The sequence below is a fragment of the Peromyscus maniculatus genome, chromosome 6 (assembly GCF_049852395.1).
Source record: "Peromyscus maniculatus bairdii isolate BWxNUB_F1_BW_parent chromosome 6, HU_Pman_BW_mat_3.1, whole genome shotgun sequence".
NCBI classification, from domain to species: domain Eukaryota; kingdom Metazoa; phylum Chordata; class Mammalia; order Rodentia; family Cricetidae; genus Peromyscus; species Peromyscus maniculatus.
The window spans coordinates 28481672-28500155 of NC_134857.1; the positions used below are offsets into that span (position 1 = coordinate 28481672).

The window sequence follows — 18484 nt, forward strand, 5'->3', positions numbered from 1 at the left end:
AGACTACTGAGAAAACAGTCTGTTACCAAAGAAGAACAGCATTGAAAACATCCCTAGATATAGTATTGTATCAGCCCCTAGTAAGAGGAAACCATAACCATAACAAAAAGGAAAAGGGCTGTTTCAGAGAGCAGGCACCATCTGAAAAAGCTCAAGACAGGAGGGGAGAATTGTCACATTCCATGCATGGCTGCATCATGTGGCAGAGTCCACATTAGAGAAGAGGTAGACATATTTGTGATTTGACTTAAAGACTGTCCACAAAATCAAGAAAACAACAAAATGCACATCAGAAAACCATTTCTCACAGCACATCATCATCTTTGTTTACTGAATTTAAAAAATAATTTCAGTATAACTTAAAGAAGAATCCACTTATGAAGGAAAGGGAATTATTCATATTGTAAGTGATGCTGAAGGTAGAACTTGAGTGTGGCAATTAAACAGAGAGTTAATAGAGAAAAAGACATGGATTAAAGACACAGCCTCCAGAAATGCCTGGTTGTTGAATAATCAGTCACACTGGGAGAAGAATGCACACAGCTAAAGATGATCAAAGATGTGACTAATAAGATGGTTAATTTAGGAAAAGGAAGAGATAGAATTTCAGGGAAAAGATCGGAAGACTGCTTTTTGCTGTCTTTGGCCATAATCAAATAATTTTTGTTTCAATAGATATAGGCCAACATGGTTTTAGCATGATCTCATGAAGGAAAATACTTTATTTCATTTGTTTTTGTTTTGTTTTTTGTTTTTGTTTTTTCAAAACAGGGTTTCTCTGTCTAGCCCTTGCTGTCCTGTGATTCACTCTGTATATCAGGTTGGCCTTGAACTCACAGAGCTCTGCCTACCTCTGCCTCCTGAGTTCTGGGATTAAAGGTGTGGGCCACCCTGGGTGAAGGGAAATATTTTAAATGCCACTGGCTTAAACTCCTACATTTTGTCCTCTGCCAGCATCATGTCCTAGATGCTATCTGTTCTGCAACCTGTATTGCAGAAACCAAATTTAAACACAAGTCACCTACAACTCCAAGGTAACACAATCCACAAATGTGAGCTTTTAAAACAGAAATACCTAATGAGGAAGATATATATTCCCAAACTATATACCTAAGAAATAAACTTTGGAATTTCTTTCTGCAACTTAGGCTTTAAAAGTAAGCTTGATTTGGACTTTAAGCCAATAAGGAATAAGTATGACTGCAGTTCTTCAGAGACTTGGGACTGTGTTCCATGAAGGACCTCTGCCAAATGTCAAATGAAGACTTTTGCGAATTTTACTTTCCAGCACTATTTTTATCATCTTATAAAGATATTGGCATCTTGGTATGTTTTTGTTAATTTAGAAGAATGATGGAACACCGGTGTTAGGAGAGTGTTTGTCCCCGTTATGTTAGAAACAATCAGTGTTAAGATGTTTAATCTCTATGACATACCAGTTTTCCATTACTTTAGTCAGCTGCAGATTTCAGCATCCAGCTGATCATTTCCTGTGTGAGGTCACAGGACTAAACTGTTCCTGTGTCTCTTTTTTAAGTATGTTAACCTCTTTCTTTTTATCAAAAACCTGAATTACTTTTATCTTTTTGCAACTTTCTGACCCTCTAAGATTAATGCAATTGTAAAAGCATGAAGGACTCATGGGAAGATAACCTTGCCAAAAATACAGTTCATGCCATCATTTTGCAAATCATGTCCTTATGTTGTAAATACCCTGGCTAACAGAAATGTTGACATGGTACATGGCTCATTTTTACCATTAAAGTCACAAGTGTGTCTGAATATATACTTATGCCAAACACTTAAGGCATCAAAACATGACAAAACAAAGACAGAATTCAATAGGCATTAACATTTCAAGCAGAAAACAATATCTTCTTGATTTCTGTAATTTGTGTTTATCCAGTAAAGGAAACATAACAAGCATTAAATAAAAGATTGGATGCATTTCTTCACCAGGCCAGTGCAGCAATGTGCATACAGTTATAAATACAGGCTGTGGGAAACTATTGATGATTCAAGACAAAGATCAGAAATTGTATCTTAGAAAGACAAGAGAGGGCTCTTTTTTTAATACCACATGAGCTAAATTCAGCTTACAGAAGTGAAAAAAAAAAACAGAAAATAAATTATTTGGAAGACTGTCCAACTCTTCAGCCTGTCTCTGGTTTGAATATTCAATCAGTGTTTGAGCACAAAGGCAAAAAATAACCAAACACCAAAATTACGAGAGCAGGAAGAAACTAATGAAGGTATAGGGATCGTTTATTATCATGATCTCTCCAATTAGACTGTCAGATACACTCGTCTCTCAGAGCAGAGGGATTTCAGCAGATACTTGTGATCAGAGCAGAGGGGCAACTCCTCTAGGAAGCTCTCACGCTAGCTCTCAGGGGGAATCATCTAAAGGGCATTTTCTCTTATAATTTCATGAGGAACCTGAATATTTTATAGGTTCAAATGCTTCAGTAATTATAAAATAGCCCATTTCAAATGAATGGTAATACATAATTATAACTTTAGAAACACACTTCATAATTATTTGGTCTCAGAGAAGTAAGGAAATGGAAATAAAAACAAATAAATCAAGCTCAGCTATGAATACCTGAATGTAGCTTCTTTTCAACACCAAAGCCCAAACTTTGTAGTTCTTCACTTTGAAGGTGATGACTCGCACAGTTTTGCAGATAGAAAAAGTAGAAGGTGGCAAAAGTATAATGAATCACTTAATTGAAAGGTAAAATGTGGAATTCTACAAATTGCAGGTCCCTGGAGTACTCAAGACTATGACTCCTGAGAAATGAAGGAATAACATTAATTCAATGTTTACTCCTCATTGTGTCATACATACTATTTTATCTAATCTCCTTGACAATCATTTTAAAAGGACACATTATTTTTAATTTTCAGATGGTGAAAGTAAAGATCCAAATGTCTAGAGCTATTATGCATGATCATACAGCATGCCAAAGAACTCTCATCTCCTTACTTAGGTCTTATTTCTCTTATGTATCTTATAGAGAAGGTCAACAAGTCTTCTGCGTAGACATGTCTCCAGTAGTCTTTGGAACTTCATGAGTCTGTATATTTTCTAAAGTAAACCATTTCCTCTTTTCGAGTATCATTTCTCCATCTACAAAATGTAGATATTTCTAACATTCTACCTCCAAAGTTAAATGAGAGACATGGAAATATTTTGTGAATTATAAGATATTACTGAAATGTGGGTATAAAGGAAATTGATTCCTTTATTTTATATTAGCATAAATAAATAATTGTAGTTTCAATGGAGTAGGTAAAAATTAGTTTAAATAATCTGCAATACTTTTATGGGTATAAGTCGGGGACAGAGGTAGAAAACAAAACATGATTTTGGGGGAAATATAAGAAGCTCAGGAGCAGGAAGACTGCTGTGAGATTGTGTCTTCTGGACATTATGGGGATACTGTACTACTGGACTCTCAACAGCTATATCTACCTGTAAAAGATCACACAAAACAACATTCCTGACCAGATGGGGAAGTGGCTCATCAGGTACCACTCCAGTTGTGGAGCTATAGGCAGTGGGACTCAGCTGAGAGCAGAAAAGTTGGTTTTCTTTGGGCAGGAGCCTCTTGGGGGTTTCCAGTACCTCACAGCTCAGCTCTACACTCATGTGCATACAGGTATCACTAAATAGACACAGTAGGTTGTGTGTATATGTGTATATACATTTATATGTGTGTATATATGTAAATATATGTGTAAGTATATACATACATGTGTGTATATATTTAATTATAAAAAAAAGTCGTAAGTCGGGAAAGGAATGTTGAGGATATGAGACATAGGAGGGTCTGAGGGTATTGAAAGGGCTAGGTGTATTCAAAATGCATTATACTCATATATGAAATGATAAAAATAAATAAATTTGTAAAAGATTTTATAAATACATAAGTTGGCACCTTAAGCCATTATTTTCCATAAAGTAAACAATATCATTTGAAATTACATATATTATAGCCTGCTTTTTTAAGAAAATAATTGAGTTTATACATTATCAAAATTAAGAACATTAGCTACTAACTATATTTAATGAGCTCATTCAAATAAATTTCATATTTATAGTTAGGATATCAAATTAAAGTTTTATTGCTCCATTTGAGATACAGTTTGTCTAATGGAGCCAACATTGTAAAGCATCCTTCCAGAGTAACAAAAGCTCATAATTGTGGTTATGGTAAGAATGGGTGAAGTTGAGGGCAGCAAACATTTATAGTGAATGAATCCACACATTAATAATTTAGATTGACAGTAAGGAATTAGTCTTTGTTTTGCTATTTATAAGGACTAGAAAGAATTTATTTTATACCATAAGCAATTAATTATATATTAATGACTAGTTGCTAAGAAATGAAAGTATCATAAACCACAGAGATTAGAAATATCATTAAAATCAGGCATTCCAGAGTATTACAGTTCTTTATTCTTATGATAGCTGATGTGAAAAGCATTTCTATATAAAACAGAAACTTCTGGGTAAAATGATTTGATATGTATTTAGATACATGGGTCTGAAAAGATTAGTGGTGGTGTCTTAGGGTTTTTATTGCTGTAATGAAATACCATGACTAAAGGGCAAATTGGGCAGGAAAGGATGTATTAGGCTTAAACTTCTACATTGCTGTTCATCATTGAAGGAAGTGAGGACAGGAACTCTGAGAGGGCAGGATCCTGGAAGTAGGAGCTGATGCAGAGGATATAGAAGTGTGCTGCATGCTTCCTCTGGTTTGCTCAGTCTGTTTTCCTATAGAACCCAGGACCACCAGCCCAGGGATGGCACCACCTGCAATGGGCAGGGCCCTTCCACATTGATCACTAATTAAGAAAATGCCTTACAGTTGGATCTTATGGAAAAATTTCCTCAACTGAGGCTCCTTCCTGTCTAATGACTCTAGCTGTGTCAAATACACACACACACACACACACACACACACACACACACACACATACACACACCAGCCAGTGCAAGTGGTCAAAGAAGATAATGGAGTGTATAAATGGTATTAAGTAATAAAGTTTTGAGATACCACTCAGAATCACAGTACTGAAGTACTGAAGTTGTTTCATGTAAATATTTGGGGTCTGTACATTGTAGCTCAATGGACTGTAGATTATAAAACACATTGCTAATCTGAAAGTGAGTTAATACTTGAGGATAAGTATAAAAACCAGTAGTTTCACCACAGAAAAGCAGGTTATAAGAGAATATCCCAAGGCTGCCTTCATGGATGTTAAGGTTATAAAGAACAACTTAGGAAAAATTGAAGCCTGTATTTATAGTACTGTAGTAAGGAATTTAATTGAAGAGGAACTAAGCTTGTAAAACTGTGCAAAACCTAAAACCATGAAGGACAAATCCTCAAGAAAGAACAACTAATAAAACAACTTCAGTGATCCAACTTGATCCCTCAGCCTTAGGAGGAAAGGGTGTGCACCAGCAGAGAGTTTGACACCCATGTACACACTGGCAGCACTAAGCAGACTCAGTGGGATTTAAAAAATAAAATAAAGAGAATGCAGATTTGGAAGGGAATGATGAGGTAGGGTATGGGGGAGGAAGTGAAAAGGAGAGAATAGAAGATGAGGGTGTATTTGGTAATTAACTTTTTAAACAGAAATTAAAGAAAAACATTAAAAGTATCATCTTTGTTATCATTGTAAAAATGATGAACTCACAAATAAAATTACAAATGCATTTGGGAAAAAAATGTATTAGTTGAGTTAGCTGGAACAATTAGTTAGATAACTAATTCAACATTATCAAACTGTTACTAATGCAAACACAAATTCACTTTAAAACAATGCAAATTAATTATGTTTCTCTGCCTAAATATATAAGGAAAAGTAAAACGAAAACCACTAGTCTGTTTTAAGAAGGAAGTGTCCCTAAAATTGAGCTAAATGGGAACGTTGCAAAGACTACATACAAGCACAAATTTTTCAAAATGATAGTGTTAACTCACAAAGAAATGGCACAATGATGTAGAAAACCCAAAAAGGAGATTGTGGGAGACATTGATAGGTGAAAAACAAAAAACAAAAAACAAAAAACAAAAAACTCAAAGTCTCTATGAGGAATTCTGTAAATAAATGTCCATGAATGAGTAGGGTAGATTAGTGAAAGCTACCACAATGAACATTGTAGCTAGAGATTTTTCCGGTCCCGCCGGGGCTTGCAGCCACTAAGACCCAAGTAAATGCAAAGAGACTTATATTACTTTTTAAGTGTACGGCTGTGGCAAGCTTCTTTTTATCTAGTTCTTATATCTTATATCTTAAATTAACCCATTTCTATTAATCTATAAATTGCCATATGGCTTGTGCCTTACTGGTACTTTACATCTTACTTCTCATGGCAGCAGTGGCTTGCGGTGTCTCCTGACTCTGCCTCCCACTTCTCAGAATTCTCTTCTTTGTCCCACCTATACTTCCTGCCTAGCTACTGGCCAATCAGCACTTTATTTATTAACCAATCAGAGCAACACATTCATAGCATACAGATATCCACAGCAGAACATGCCCTTGGCAAGCAGGTGTTAGATATTAATCACCAATGAAGGATTGTTAAAATGAGGCAGATTGGAGAGGTGATTAACCTTGAGAACAAAGGCTTCTATAATCCTAATTTTTGTTGTGGGAGCTGTTGAGTTATTTTTTTTTAAAAAGTCAGTTTCCCTCGCTCTTGATCCTCCATGAATTTTCTTCCCATTTAGTCTTCTGGCATCAGATATAGTAAGAATGCTCTCATTATATGTGGGTTCTTAGTGGTCTGTCCAGAATCTCACACTGTGAGCAATAAATCTTCCCTTTTGAATCACCCAGGTGCCAGTGTTCTGTTTTAGGATCACAATAAGGCTTTTGGTGGTCACCATTTCTTAGATCCTGAAAGTCTAAAAAAAAAAAAAAAAAAGAAGAAGAAGCAGAATGAAGGAAAAACAAACTCACAGTTAGTTATTAAAACACTAAGTCATGGTCAGTGACTATGAAGGTCTGAGATACATAGTTCCAGAGAGACAAAGACCCTTCATTAAATGGAGAGAAAAGCAAATGACAACAAACTATTCAAGAGCAACAATGGGAGCCAGAAGAAAGGGAAATAGAATTTAGAATGAGAAAACCATATTATTTTTTCAAATATTTTAAATATTCTCTGACAATTTCATATATACACATATGCATGGCACTTACAAAAATTTAATTTAGAAAAGTAATATCTAGGCAGTTAATATGTTAATTTAATTTAAATATATTAAATGTGCATGTTAAAATATTAATGATGAACAGTTGTTTTATTGCAGGATATCCATTTTCTTCTCAGACAAGCCCCCTTTGATATTTATGTAGCCATACAAATGTCAAAATTAGAGTATATTCAAATTATGCACATAGTAACTTTCCATTAGCTTCCACTCATGGCTGTATTGGAGGTTTTAGCTAGGAAGAATGAACTAAAAGATAAAACAGTTTTGTGTATTTATAGCTGCACTGTGTTAATGCAAGTCAAAACCAGGAAGCAGCTGCTTCATACCTGCAATTGGATGTGGCCTTGAGAAACAGTAGTGAAGCAGATGTATTTCATAAGAAGGATAGTAAGGTGCATGCAGTGATTTCACTTACTGTCGGCTCTGGAATCCTGTGGTTCAAGTAGCTATAGAAGTATATCCACAAGGTTGAATGTATAGCTGGTTCACCAAGCCCTTAATGGAAACTCCTGTAAAACATAATTCATAGCAGTCTGAGGATGTGGGTAGAAGGGTGGATGAGTGGATGGGTAGGTGAGTGGATGGGTGAGTAAGTGGATAGGTGGGTGGGTGGGTGGGTGGGTGGGTGGGTGGTAGGATGGATGGGTAGATAGGTAAATTGATGAATGAATGGGTGGATGGATGAAGAAGGCCTGAGTATGAATGATTCTGTATCTTGTATTGGTGATTACTAGAGAATACTCACTGTAAATTATTCAAATAGCTGTCACATGGATACACATATTTTTAAAAAAAAAATGGTTCTTCTACTACTGTCACTGGACAAGTGTTGGATTCAGTTCATTTCTCCAACATTGAAGAATTCAAAAGCAGAGGAGATTCTGTTACACCATACAGCTAAGGTTTGTTACAAACGAAGAAAGAGAACTCCAACAGGATGTGATCTGAAAACCAGAGTATATTTTCCTTCCTGGAGAGTCCAGGCTCTTATATTTGGGGCATGAAAAAACTCCAATTCCTCCCTCTAGATTAGTTGGTTTGACTGTTTTGGTGAATAGGTTAATTCAAAGACAGTTTATTGGCTCCTGCCAAGAGCACAACAACAAGAATATTGAAAGATCCAATCAGCAGTTTTCCATTTGCTGGGGTAGACCTACTAAGTTTTTGTCTCAGGGAAAAAGAACTGAGAAGTCAAACATCTTATTGTGACTTGGAAAACAGCTTTGTCTACTTATGACATCTCTTCTCATCACTTTTCCTATTAGGTCACTAATTGACTCCTGGTCCATCAATGCCAGCTAGCCAGTAGTAGAGCATTACATGTTCTTAAATAAATTGTTATTCTAGGAATGACTTTGCTTTCCAGGAAATAAAGCCTTGTCTCTCTCTCTGTCTCTTTCTCTTTCTCTGTCTCTGTTTCTGTCTCTCTCTCTCTCTCTCTCTCTATATATATATATATATATATATACACATATATATGTATATATATATATATATAAAATTTGGAGAATGATATAAATGAATAATATGAAGGACAGAAGGATCAAATTGAGGTTCATAGTATTACATATATAGCAATCCAAAAAGTACATTACACGGTACAAAAAGCACAAGTCAACAGAGCATGAAAATATTACTGTTGTGTATCTAGAAATTAGGGTCTAATAATAAGTCAAATCAATATTAAATGACATACCAAAATAAAAAATAGGCATCTCAATAAAATATAAAAGTATGACAAATTAACCAAATTGTTATATAAGATATGTTTGTAGATTATGAAGTTGTAATGTATGGAAGACTTTAAGGAAACAGTTACCATGCCTTATCCAATACACATTAGGAGTGTGTCTATGTCTGAGATACTTCTATCCGACTTAAGCATAAATGCATAATGTAACACATTTGAGTAAATCAATTCTGTCTTTAATAAAGTAAATTTCAATAACTGTCTTATATTCAATATACTTTATAAACATTGTGCAACTATGTAGTAAACTGAAAATTAATGATAAACACTTTCAAATTCCCTATCCACCATCCAAAGAAGTAATTAAAAATTCTAATTAATCTGGGCAGTTGTGGCACACGCCTTTAATTCCAGCACTCCAGAGGCAGAGGCAGGTGGATCTCAGTGAGTTTGAGGCCAGCCTGGTCTACAAAGAGTGTTCCAGGATAGGTTCCAAAAGTTACACAGAGAAACCCTATCTCAAAAAACAATAACAAATTATAATTAAATGAATCAATACTTTGAAAAAATTCACCTAAATTAAGATAAAGAAGGAAACTTACATGATGTGCTTATATTAATCTATGAAGGCCAGGAGTGGTGGTGCATGCCATTAATGCCAGCACTCAGCAGGCAGAGATAGGTGGATTTCTGTAAGTTTAAGGCCTGCCTGGTCTGCATTGCAAGTTCCAGGATAGCCAGAGCTATACAGTGAAAACCTGTCTCAAAAATGAAAACAAAGAAAAAGAAAAAAGAAAACCACAAATAAAGTAAAAATAGTATCTTAAAAGTTTGTAGCTAAGAAATCAAGAATTTAAGAAAAACAGATATATGTAAGGATTTGATCCTTAATTACGTTATCAGCCTTTGCCGGCTTCCCAGCGTAAAAAGAGGGTGAGCCCTCTGTGGGCTCTCTGTCTCCTCTCCTCTCGCTCCTTCCTCCTGTCGGCTCCCCTCTCTCCCTCCCCCCTTTTGTGTCTCTCAGTCTCTCTGTTTCTCTCCTCCCCAATAAAGCTCTAAAAAGGTAACCATGGCTATGATTCATTTAATCAACACGCTCCACCGCCTGCATGGCCGCCGCGGGCGGCGACCAGCCACGAGCCAACAATATAACTGAAATATGAATGAAACAAGCATGAGAATGTTATTTAATGAAATTTAAAATAATAAGTAGACTATAAAAGATTTATTTTGGAAATAAGATAATGATACAGTGAAAAGGTTCAAAAAGACCAAGTTTAATTTCACTTGAAACTGTTAAAACTCCAACAAATTTAATCAAGTATGGAGTACCCAGGGGTCCAGGGGCTAGCTAAGTCTAGCATGGGATATCTGAGGGAAAAAAAATCTACGTACACTATGTTCTTATGTCTGTTAACTTTATTCCTCTAAGAAAAAATTCTATCTATTCGGTTATAGCTCCACCAGGCATTCAAGGCAGGAACAACTCTAGACATACCAAGCTCTATATCCATCTACTTTATTCCTCTGGGATGAAATCCTGTCTCCATAACTACAGTTATGTCCAGTTCCCTTGTTTATAGTCCTGTTAATGACTAAACTCCTATGCTTTCAACCTCATCTTCATCCTCTGTATCCTCTTTCTTCATTTCTGCTGCTCTCTACTCCTGGCATTTAGAAAACTCTACCTGAGATCTGCTTACCCTCTATGAAATCTCTGTTGTCTTCTCTTCTCTCTCACCACGCAGTTCTGTCACTGTCTGCAGAAAATGCCTGCCCTTCCTTTCCTTCAGCAGTAGGTTCCCTGCCTCCTCAGGAATGTTGTTTTACCTTTCACCTTGATATGTAAAACCTCTTTTGTTCTCAGTCAAAATGCTCTGGAGAACCACAAGGCCGCCTCAAGGCCAGGGGATGGTCTGAGCTTCATTAGCACAGGAAACAAAGCTAGGTGTCTCCAGCCAGCTTGTCTCCTAAACTCAGCAAGGCAGTTAGTAACTTGGTAGTTCAGCAGGTCTGGGAGCTGAACTGTTTACCAATTGGTCTGGGCATGCAAGGATTTCATAGCAGAAGACAGCTGGAATATTAAAGGCTGGGTAACACCAAATATTTATAATTAATGGCTTTGCCTTTTGACAGACCCTTGGGTGGTCAAAGTTCAGCTTTAATACACAGCTGAATCTCTATGATATATTCTTGCAGCCTGTAAGAATCAAGAACATAAAATGATATTATAATTCCAATTAAAATAAAAATAGGACTATGGGTACAGCTGATATTCAGATACCCAAAAATGTAAAAAAATATTGAGGAAACAATAAAGGAAAAAATAGAAAACTCTTTGAGTAGACGGGAGACTTCAGAATCAAATCAGAAAATTTAAAAGTCTGCATGATTCTCACAATATAATTTAGAAACAATAATTTTATTTAGTTATTTGTTATTTGGGTCATCAAGACAGGGTCTCATATACTCCAAGCTGGCCTCAAACTTACTATGTAGCTGAGGATGACCTTGAATTCCTAGTCTTCCTGCCTTTACCTTCTTAGTTTTGTGATTATAGTGTATCCTACCACAATGCGTTTATACCATTTTGGGAATTGAACCTCATGCCTTGTGGGTGCCAGGCAAACATTCTACCACGTGACCTATAACAAATCTAGAACCCCTGAAAATTATTTTAATTATTTATATGCAAACATACACAGGATTGTTTTTACAAGTGAGAAGTTTCAAGGAACTGGTCATTTTATTTCCCTGTAATTAAAAAATGCTACGCTGAATAACCTGGGTCATAGGAATTTTGAAATTCTCTACAGGGGTCATCTGCCCTGCTGTGGGTCCAATCAGAACCTAGGCATGTTATAAGAATCATGAAAATAAGCCGGGCGGTGGTGGCGCACGCCTTTAATCCCAGCACTCGGGAGGCAGAGGCAGGCGAATCTCTGTGAGTTCGAGGCCAGCCTGGGCTACCAAGTGAGTTCCAGGAAAGGCGCAAAGCTACACAGAGAAACCCTGTCTCGAAAAACCAAAAAAAAAAAAAAAAAAAAAAAAAAAAAAAAAAAGAATCATGAAAATATAATGTGAGGATATTAGGTTGTCAATGATCACAGCCTCTTCACAACCACAGGGGTTCTGCTTGAAGTGATCAAAAGAGTGCAGTTTGACACAATTTGGTTGAACTTTTAGTTGTGCCCAGATAGTAACCCCCAGAGAGACCACCAAGGACGAGCATACCAGAATGCAAAAGCAAGGTTTATCTGTTACAAGTCATGACAGGGAACTCATCTCAAGCCATCTCAAGTGAGGCAGGGAAGAGTTACTCTTTCTTGGGGAAGTTAGTTTTTATTGGCAAAACCCATAAAATTTCTTAGAGGGGAGGGGGTTAGTACGGGTCCATCCTTGATTGGTCCAGTTTTTCCCGGGCCTGGACTTTATCTTATTCTAGCTTATCTGTTTGCCCTGTCAGGAGTTTTACAATTCCTTTCCGGGGTCTGATCATGTTATCTCTGGAGAGGGGCATCTCTTGGTTAATTGGTTACCATCAGACATCCTGACTCTGTTCTTTTGTTCCTGGGGCTGGTGCCATCATTTCTGGAGACTTGAAACTGGCCTGGGTCTATTTATATTGAGATATCTTTGTCTAAGGCCCCCTTTTTAAGACAATAGAGTGAGGGTCTTGTGCCTAGATCACATCCCCAAAACCACCACTGGAGACTTTAGGTACAGAATGCAAAAGTAAGGTGTATTCTAAGTTTACAAGCCTCCAGGGAGGCTCTTCCAAATCTCTCACTCACAGCAGGGAGGTTGGAAGGAGAGCTCCCCTTTCTTTGTGAGGCTAGTTCTTAAAGGCACAGACCATATAATTTATTTTAACCCACCTCCCTTTTTAGTCTTTTGGTTGAATATCCTGACTGTGTTTTCCAAAGTCCCTGTAGCAGATACAGCCACCTGGGGAAAAGGGGTCTTAGTTCTTATCTACACTTAGAAATCCAGGTTTAAGCTTCTCTTTGTCTGTAGGGGATAGAATGGGGGGTTTTACTGAGGTATCACACTTTTTCTGTTCTTATAAAAAGCTATTGGGGAGATTGCTCAGAGTTTAAGAGCACTGACTGCTCTTCTAGAGGTGCCAAGTTCAATTCCCACCAACCACATGGTGGCTCATTACCATCTATAATGAGATCTGGTGCCCTCTTCTGCTGCAGACATACATACAAACAGAACACTTTAAGAAAAATAAAAATAGGGTGTTTGGCCATCCCATCACCAGAGTAGGTCAGTCCCGGCTGTCTCTCAACCATTGCCAGCAGTCTTTTGTGGGGGTATCTTTGTGGATTTCTGTGGGCCTCTTTAGCTCTTTGTTTCTTCCTTTTCTCATGTGGTCTTCATTTACCATGGTCTCCTATTCCTTGTTCTCCCTCTCTTTTCTTGATCCAGCTAGGATCTCCCGCTTTGGCCAGAAACCCCATCAAAGGACTGAGGAATCTGGATGCAGACATCCACGGCTAGGCCCCGGGTGGAGCGCTGGGAGTCTAATTAGTGAGAAAGAGGAGGGTTTATATGAGAGAGAATTGTTGAAACCAAGGTTGGATAAAGCACAGGGACAAATAACCAAACAAATGGAAACACATGAATTATGAACCAAAGGCTGAGGGGCCCCCAACTGGATCAGGCCCTCTGAATAGGTGAGACAGTTGATTGGCTTGATCTGTTTGGGAGGCATCTAGGCAGTGGTACCAGGTCCTGGGCTCATTGCATGAGTTAGCTGTTTGAAACCTGGGACTTATGCAGGGACGCTTGGCTCAGTCTGGGAGGAGGGGACTGGACCTGCCTGGACTGAGTCTATCAGGTCGATCCCAGTTCTTGGGGAGACCTTGATCTGGAGGAGGTGGGAATGGGGTGTGGGCTGGGGGGTAGGGAAGGGGGGCAGGAAGGGAGAGAACAAGGGAACCTGTGGCTATTATGTAGAACTGAATAGTATTGTAAAATAAAATAAAATAAAATAAAATAAAATAAATGAGACAAATTTGAAAGAAAAAAATGAAATAGGAAAAAAATAAAATAAAAATAAAAATAAAAAAAGCTATTGGATGACAAAAACATCAAAAGTTTTCCATGATTTCTTTATTAAGTGTTCAGGACTTTTAACTATATCAAAAGTCATACAAATTGATCTCTGTAGGTCTGGAGAGATACCTAAGCATTTAAGAGAGAGGGTTGTGCAAACAGAGGACTGGAGTCTGGATCTCAGCATCCATGTAAAATTGAAGCATAGTCTTGTGCTCATCTGTAACCCCAGCACTGAGGGAATTTGAGACTGAATCCTCCTATCTACAGGAGAGCTAGCTGGATGCCAGCCAGCCTAACCCTAAGTGCAGCCAGAGACTCTGCCTCAATGGAATAAGGCAGAGCAGGATAGACAACAGCTGACAGTCTCCAATGCCCCTCCACACATGTACTTCCACACACATTTGTACATACATCTCACATACCTGTGACACACATGTACACAAAGATGAACTAGTAAATTAAATTATAAACGTTAAATTTAAAAAGATGTGTTATATACTCATATTTTTCACTTTCTTTTACTAATTAATAAAAAAAAATAGAGTAACGGCACCTTCTTCACAAAGATTTATGTGATTGCTAAAATTTTACCTTTGTATGTAGAAGCTAAAAAGCATCAAATTCACAAAAGTAGATAGCTGAATGTTGGTTATCTGAAGTTGGGGATAGTATCAAAGGATGCTAGTAAAGAGACTTAATGACAACTAGACAGAATGAATGCATTCCATAGGTCTGTTCAATGCATCTGTGGTTTAGCATCACCACATCAGTTAATGAAAATACCTTCCTTAAAAATTCAGAGAGATGGCCGGGCGGTGATGGCGCATGCCTTTAATCCCAGCACTCGGGAGGCAGAGCCAGGTGGATCTCTGTGAGTTCGAGGCCAGCCTGGGCTACCAAGTGAGCTCCAGGAAAGGCGCAAAGCTACGCAGAGAAACCCTGTCTCAAAAAACAAAAAAACAAACAAAAAAAAAAAATTCAGAGAGATGTAATTTAAAAATTACATGAAAAGTCCACAGGACAAAATGATATGTACGGAGATGTATTCATTAATTAGCTACATTTGTACCAATGTAGATGCTCATAACAAGCAATGGTGCTGTATCCACACATTTGCACTTCAATATCCAAAAAGACAATGGAACTGTGTTTAAATTTGCTTTTTAAACCACATACAAAAGTCAAACAGCAAAATAATTTATTCCTGACAAGAAAAATTATGTTTATTAATTGAAAATTGTGCATAAAATACTTTCTAAAAAATGCTAGAGTATGCTAAGGTTTGAAAACGTGTAAGTAGAAATTTTACTTAACTTATGCAACAAAATCCAAGAGATTCCTAATCTTATGTCAGTAGCTTAGAAATAACATGTGGAATAATGTATGTCCATATATATTATAAAAGAACACATGAAGAAATTTTAATGAAAATTTCCTATTTTTCAAAAGCAATGATAATTTTCTGATGCATGTTAAAATGTATTGTTTAAATATGCTCCTTTTACTGTAACTAACATATTGAGGATCTGTGCTTTCTATAGCACTGCCTAAAGTATAAGAGCGTTAATATTGCCTGTAGAATAAGCAGGTAAGGAAACATGGTAGTTACAATTATCTTGTATACTATAATAGTCAATAACAATGGTGAAAGTGGTACATAAAAGTACAGTGGCAAAACATTTAATAAAGAAGAATTACCAGATTTTAAATGTTTGGCATGTGAAAATGCTGTTTAACATTTTTTTTTTTTAAAGAAAATGAATGCTTTCCCATTTCCAGTGAATAAGAGGGAGAGACATTCCTCTTCCAAGTAGAATTTAATAACCATGTTTGGATTTAAAACTTCTCTTTGTAAATAGATTTAAGAAAAGAAGTGGCTTGCAACAGCTAACACTATGAATAGAAAATTAATATGAAAGAGAAAATTAGTATATTCATTCTTACATTATAGTATATAATTTAGATGACAATATATGCATATGGATCCATATACACACACATGTACACACATACGTATATACACACATTTAATTAAAAAAAAAAACCACTGGTCAAACCTTCAACTTTCCTCTCATTTGAAGTTTAGTATTCTTTTATAACAATAATCACTACCACAACAAAAACAGCTTCAGTTAATGGCACTATTAACTCAAGAACCTAAAACAGCAACTACATTAATTATATTCATTATACTTAATTGAACATAATCATCAAACTTAACAATTCTATGTACACTAATTAATAGAACAGCATGCATTCTGCAATATATATATATATATATATATATATATATATATATATATATATACATATATAATTTTAAGACTATCCATTTTTAGTAGATCTTTTTGGCAACAAAAACCTTGCATGAACCACAATTTAATATGTAAGAAGGGTATTAAGTCAGATTTTAATAAATTAACTTTAACTAGCTTTAGTGTCATATTCTTTGTGGTGGTAACTTGAGAATATTATAATAGGCTTCCTAGAGTGTTCACATTCCAGCTGCACTTTGAAAGTTTTTTTTAATTTTTGGTTTCCTTTTTTGTTTTTCCTAGCATGACTTAAGAGTTACCGTTTCCACAGTGATTCCACTGCTGTCTGTCTGGTATGCCAAACACATAAGCACTACCATTCTTCATCACTCTAGGTACATGGCTTTATGTCAGAATTAAAAAAGTGTTTCCCTTCAGTTCTGTCTCTACAAGCAATGATCTCAGCTAACTGTGCCCCACTCCTAAGATCTCTGTGCCAATGTAACCACTCTTGGAAGGTAGACAGTGACTGCCAAGATCATTAAATATCCCTGACACAGTTGATTCCTTTCTTGTCATTTATCCAATGATTGGTGGTGTCCCTTCTCAAGCTTTTCCCTCTTTTGATTTTTGGAGTGTTCCTCCTTACTGTTTTTTTTTTTTATGCAATATTTCCATAATATGGGATCAAAGAAGTGTCCATTGAAATAAGAATGGGTAAAGAAAATGTGTGGGATATACACAGTGCAACATTATTCAGTCAGAAAAAGAATGAAATCCTGTCATTGCCAATAAGCTCAATGGCACAGGTGAATCTGTTGGGTGAAATAAACTAGAAACATAAAGATAAATGCTACATGTTCTCATTTTGCGGTGAAAGGTTAAAATAGTGATTCCATAAAAGATGAGAGTAAAATAACAATCCCTGGAGGCCAGGAAGGGTAGGACTGCATAACAGATGCCAACATAAAGTTAGGTAGGAAACCAGGGTCTAGTCTGATAGAGCATAGTGTGGTAGTGCTACTTTATAATAATTTATAAATTTCAAGTCCCCAAACATAAACACAAGATAATTTTTCAAGGCTATGTAGTCTGTAAGATTTGGTCATGTGGAGTACACACCTGAATCAGTGCATAGATTATTCCTCAACGGCTGTCACATTTCTTTTATGGGACAGGGTCTGACACTGGCCTGGAGATCACTAATAGCCTAGGTTAGCTGGACAGTGAGAACTAGACCAACCTGTCAATGTTTTCTCATCACTGGAATTTAAGTATTTACTATGATATATCCAGCATTGTTTGCATAAGTTTTGAGGATGTAACTCTGTTCTTCATGCTTATGCAGCAAACACTTTACCAACTAATGTCTCTACAGTCCAAGAGTTGTCTAGGGAATTCATAGTTAAGTACAGAATGGCAGGATGAGATATAGTAAAGCTACTTTGATTGGAAAATGCACAGTACCATGTGAATGAATAATAGGAATTCCAAAATCATTAAAAACTCTAGAAAATGACTCTCATAAGGAGACATATCAGAAAAAACTGAAATCTAAAGAAGATTCTAAAGGAATGGCAGCAACAGACAGAAAACCTGTAAGATATCATCCCTCTTGTTCTAGGAACTGCAGTGAAAGTTTAGAGTTGTTAGAAGAAAAAATAAAGTAGACAAAGATCTCAGGCTAAATGATTTAGGACTCTCTGCATCGTCTTAATGGTCTGGAGTTTTATGCTGAGTATAATTTTTTTTTTTTTTTTTTTTTTTTTTTTTTTTTTTTTTTGGTTTTTCGAGACAGGGTTTCTCTGTGTAGCTTTGCGCCTTTCCTGGAGCTCACTTGGTAGATGCTGAGTATAATTTAAAGTCTTTGAATCACTTTGATTCAAAGAGGAAGGAACTGATCAGTTTGCATTTCTCAAAGATCACTTGAGTTGAACACCATAAATGGATTGGAAACTATATATGGATTGGAGATGCCTAGTTATTAAGTTAGTGTAGTGGTCAAGATAAGTTATGGGTGTTGGCATTGGAGATACAAAAAAATGGAATGTTTTTAGGGCCGTACTTGGAGCAGTATAAATCAGATTTGATGGTCAGATGGAAGTAAGGTTGACACAGGTAAAATATAAGCAGTTAAAATGGAAAATGAAGAAATGGATAACCTTTGATAATAAGTGATTTCACTTATAAATGGTGACTGATGTCTTATGAGAAGAAGGTCAGTGGCA

General features: G+C 36.5%; 1 long non-coding RNA gene across 1 annotated transcript in view; it reads right to left on the bottom strand.

Annotated features, from left to right (window-relative positions):
* Positions 1 to 763: 763 nt before the first annotated feature.
* LOC121830091 (uncharacterized) overlaps positions 764 to 18484 on the bottom strand; it is an 81236-nt gene continuing 63515 nt past the window's right edge. Inside the window, exons 4-5 of the long non-coding RNA XR_006073014.2 lie at positions 7660 to 7753; positions 764 to 6932 (exon numbers count right to left, since the gene is read on the bottom strand). This is a non-coding gene — a long non-coding RNA (uncharacterized LOC121830091). The remainder of the gene's footprint in view (positions 6933 to 7659; positions 7754 to 18484) is intronic.